Consider the following 4,921-nt stretch of genomic DNA (forward strand, 5'->3'; position numbering starts at 1 on the left):
AGGACCTCCCATGCTCATGGATTGGAAGAATTAATATTGTGAAAATGACCATCATACCAAAAGCTATTTATAGATTCAATGCAATGCCAATCAAAATCACCATGATACTCTTAACAGAATTAGAAAAAAACATCCTAAGATTCATATGGAAGCATAAAAGACCACGGGTAGCCAAAACAACCCTGAGCAATAAGAGCAATGCTGGGGGGATTACTATACTAGATTTTAAACTATATTACTGAGCTATAGTCATAAAAACAACATGGTACTGGCACAAAATAGACCCATAAATCAATGGATCATAAGAAGACCCAAATATGAGTACATGCAATTTCAGCCACCTGGCATTTGACAAAGGGGCCAAGAACATTTATTGGAGAAAAGGCAGCATCTTCAGCAAATGGTGCTGGCCAAACTGGATCTCCACCTGTAGAACAATGAAACTAGACCCCTATCTCTCACCTTGCAGAAAAGTCAACTCCAAATGGATCAAAAATCTCAATGTGAAACATGAAACTCTGAAACTGTTAGAAGAAAACGTTGGCAATAGCCTACAAGATATAGGTATAGGAAAGAATTTTCTAAATCAGACATCTTTTGCTCAGGAAATAAGGTTAACAATCAAGAAATAGAATCTCATTAAACTAAAAAGCTTCTGTATATCAAAAGAAGCAATCAAGGAAATGAAGAGAAAACCCACAGAGTGGGAGAAAATCTTCACCAGCAACACATCTGACAGAGGTTTAACATCCAGAACATATAAAGAACTCATAAACCAAAGAATCAAGAAAGCAAGTGACCCAATTAAAAGATAGGCAAAGGATCTGAAAGAGAGTTCTCAAAAGAAGAAATAAAGATAGCTAAGAAGCATCTTAAAAGGTGTTCAACATCATTAGTAACTAGGGAAAAGCAAATTAAAACCACATTAAGATTTTTATCTTACCCCAGTCAGACTGGCTAAGATCAAGAGAACGAATGATACCAAATGTTGGAGAGGATGTGGGGAAAGGGGAACACTCATCCACTTCTGGTGGGGCTGCAAACTTGTTCAACCCCTATGGAAAGCAGTGTGGAGAACCCTTAAAAAACTACAAATGAACCTGCCATTTGACCCAGTTATACCACTCCTTGGCATATACCCAAAGGACTCATCCTATTGTAGAGACACTTGTACAACCATGTTCACAATAGCTAAGAGATGGAAGCAACCTAAATGTCACTCAACAGACAGTGGTTAACTTTGTACATTTACACAATAGAGTTCTACTCAGCAGCAAAGAAAGATGAAATCGTGAAATTTGCAGGTAAATGGATGGAACTGAATTAGTTTTTGATACAAATGCTTTGTATCTTAATGCATGTGCTGATAGAAGTAAGAAAAGATATCTGTGTTTACTTACGTTAATATACATACATGTATATATAGATATTATTGTTGTTGTTGCCTTGTTTTATTTTGGTTTTTTGAGACAGTGTCTTCCTGTAGCCCCAGCTGACCTCTAACTCACTATGTGGACCAGGCTGACTTCCATCTCACAGAGATCTGCCTGCCTCTGCTTCCTGAGTGTTTGCGATTAAAGGTGTCTATCACCACATCCAGCTTCTGTATATGCCTGTATTTCCTAGCTGTTGTCCCCTGAAAACAATGATTGTTTATAGTGCCCAACTCTTGTTTCCAAATATCATTTCCAGCAAAACAAGCAGAGCTCCTTACAGAAATGGCTGACTCTAGGGCAGGGGGAGGAAAGTACAAGATGAGCCTCGTGGGCTGTAGGAGCTAGAAAGAAAGAAAGTGCTCAGCAGAGGGACTGAGAGAACGGATACAAATACCAAAAGGCACAAAAGTTCCTCCAAAAGAGCCCCCACTTAACTGCTGCAAAGTTAGCAACAGAAACTGCTATACTGGAGTTTAACGCAAGAATAAGACATCGGGCCTTTGTGCTCCCCCCAGAGAGGGGTCCATAGTGTGTTCTTAATTCCCGTTGTAACATAAAGGGAAACTAACACAATGTCTGGAGCGCTTGGTGTCCTGCAGATGAAGGAAGAGGACATCCTCAGATTCCTCAGAAACCCACTCAGGTGGCCCCAACCTTGACTTCCAAACGGAACAGTAGACCTGTGAAAGGAAAAGTGATGGTATCTACATCATAAATCTGAGGCAGTCCTGGGAGAAGCTGCTGCTGGGGCCTTCGTTGCCGCTGAAAACCCTGCTGATGTCAGTGTCATCTACTCCAGGAACGCTGGCAGCGAGCTGTGCTGAAGTTTGCTGCTGCCACTGGAGCCACTCCAATTGCTGGCCACTTCACTCCTGGGATCTTCGCTGATCAGATTCAAGCAGCCTTCGGGGAGCCATGCCTTCTGGTCTTGTCCAACCCCAGCCTGACCACCAGGCCCCTCACAGAAGCGTCTTATGTCAAACTACCCACCATCGCTCTGTGTACACAGATTCTCCTCTGAACTATGGAGACGTTGCCATCCCTTGCAACAATAAGGGAACTCACTCAGTGGGTCTGATTTGGTGGATGCTGGCCCAGAAGTTGTGCGCATCTGTGGCACCATCTCCCGTGAGCAACAGTGGGAGGTCATGCCTGGTCTCTTCTTGTATAGAGAGACCCTGAAGAGATTGAGAACGACAAGCAAGCTGTTGCTAAAAAGGCTGTGACCAAGGAGGACTTTCCGGGTAAGTGGACTGCACTAGCTCCTGAGGGGGCCCTGTGTACCTATCCAGCAGTTCCCTCCTGAAGACTGGAGTGCCCAGCCGGCCACTGGGACTGGTCTGCAGCCCCCACTGCTCAGGCCACTGAATGGGTTGGAGCAACCACTGAGTGATCATGAGCTGCTCTGCAGACACTTGAGCAGAATGGAAAGCAGGTGAATGGAAAATAAAGTGTTTGTTAAAAAATACAAAACTAACAGAATCAAATAACAGTGAGACCATACGAATATAAGTACATGTAGAGAAGAAGCAGAAGTTCCTTAAAGAATTCATCTATTAAGTGTAGAGGGGATGGGAAGCATCAAATCATCATTAGAAGATCACAGTGAATGACCTCACCCAGATTCCCTTGATGAATGCTAAAAGTAGAGCAAAACTTTGAGAAATGGTGTCTTTCCAGAGACTCAAAGTATCTCTCCTAGAGGAGTTATTACTGTGTGTTACATGCAGTGTGGCAAGGGTGAAAATCTACAAGACTGTGCAGTATCATACAAGACAGGAGACATGTTTACTTTAAGAAAGCAGGGGAGGGGAGGGAGCAGGCTAGGAGGTACTTTGTCCAACAGGACAAAGACCCCAAGCACCTAACTCCCAAAGGATGAGGTATTCAAGCAGACATTCAGGAGCAAAAGGTAGACAGATCCAAGGACACGTCTGTGCAGGGACTCAAAACTATTTACAGCAAAATGTGATTGTACACAGAAGTGCAGCTATTTATAGAACAAGGTGCTCAATAGATAGCTTTCTTTTCTACTCTAAACACAAGGGACACTGCACTTCAGAACCTGTGTCCGCCCACACATCTATCTGACTTTGCCATCATAGGCATTGGCTGACACTGACTTTGCAGGTATGCCAAGTGTGCTTTCAGCAGAGTTCAAGTCACCACGTATGTTAGCAAATTCTTTGTCTCCCATCAGTAAATGAAGTTTAATTCCCCTCTCCTTGCAGGATTTGGACTTAGTGACTCCCATCAAGTTAGTGTTTGAAGGCACTACCTCAACAACATGACCAACGCCAAGAACAGTAACAGAGCCAGATACACACCCTAATGTGAAACAGGAACAATTTCCCGCCTCCAGGGGAATCTTTCAAAACTTCACAACCACAGATTCATAATCACAAATCCCAAACAGTGCCAAGATCATGAAAGGAGCTCAAGAAGCTGTTAGACCTGAAGAAAACTAAGAGATATAAGCGAGTCAATGTGTGGTGCCCTGGATTAGATCCAGGAACAGAAAAAGGGACGTTGGTGTAAAACATGCGAGAATTGAAATGAACTTTATAGTTTCCTTAATAATATTGTCCCACTCTTAATTTCTCACCCATCATTAATTGCACTGTGTAAGACCTTAGCAGAAGGAAATAGGTTAAAGGTGTACATCCAACCCATGCAAATCTCCCGTAAGCCTGAATTACTTCAGAGTAAAATGTTTACCTCCTGCTGCACACACACTGGTGCATTTCTGAAATTCCAGCACTTAGGACTATCTGAGGCAGGAGGGTTGTTGCAAGTATGACACCAATCTGGACTATATAGAAAGTACCAGGCTAGTCAGGGCCGCACAGTGGCCTTTCTCAAAAAGACCAAAAAGGGCTGGAGAAATGGCTAAGTTGGTAAAGTGCTTGCCATACAAGCAGGAGTCCTCAGAACCCACGAAAAGTGGGGTGAGAATCCCAGAGCAAGCTGGGTAGTCAGAGTAGCTAAAACTATAAACTCTGGGTTGAGAAAGAGATCCTGTCTCTCTAGGTAAGGTATTGAGGAAAACACACAATGTCAACCTCACCCTCCACACACCAGTGTCTGTACATACGCACTTATACACATGTATCCACATGCATACACAGATATGTACCATGCACACACTCCAATATGCATACACATACCCATACACACCAGTACAAACGTGCACAAGAAAAAACCCCAAAAGAATATAAATATAATTCTCTCCTGTATTTTTCTGCTTTTATGTTTCACTTTCCTTGAAGACTCCACAGGGTCCAATAACTTGCATCTCCCCTAGCGAGCATGCCTTTTTTTTTTTATTAAAAATTTTTTTTTATTTAATACCCATACTACAAACGTGCACAAGAAAAAAACCCAAAAGAATATAAATATAATTCTCTCCTGTATTTTTCTGCTTTTATGTTTCACTTTCCTTGAAGACTCCACAGGGTCCAATAACTTGCATCTCCCATCTCCCC

At 42.6% G+C, this 4,921-nt stretch overlaps 1 protein-coding gene and 1 pseudogene across 2 annotated transcripts in view; both read left to right on the forward strand.

Moving 5' to 3' along the window:
- Tmem108 (transmembrane protein 108) overlaps positions 1 to 4,921 on the forward strand; it is a 365,991-nt gene that overhangs the window by 113,052 nt on the left and 248,018 nt on the right. The window lies entirely within an intron of this gene.
- Positions 2,009 to 2,829, forward strand: LOC103746561 (annotated as a pseudogene).

The sequence above is a fragment of the Nannospalax galili genome, unplaced genomic scaffold (assembly GCF_000622305.1).
Source record: "Nannospalax galili isolate Female #2095 unplaced genomic scaffold, S.galili_v1.0 scaffold584, whole genome shotgun sequence".
Taxonomy (NCBI): Eukaryota; Metazoa; Chordata; class Mammalia; order Rodentia; family Spalacidae; genus Nannospalax; species Nannospalax galili.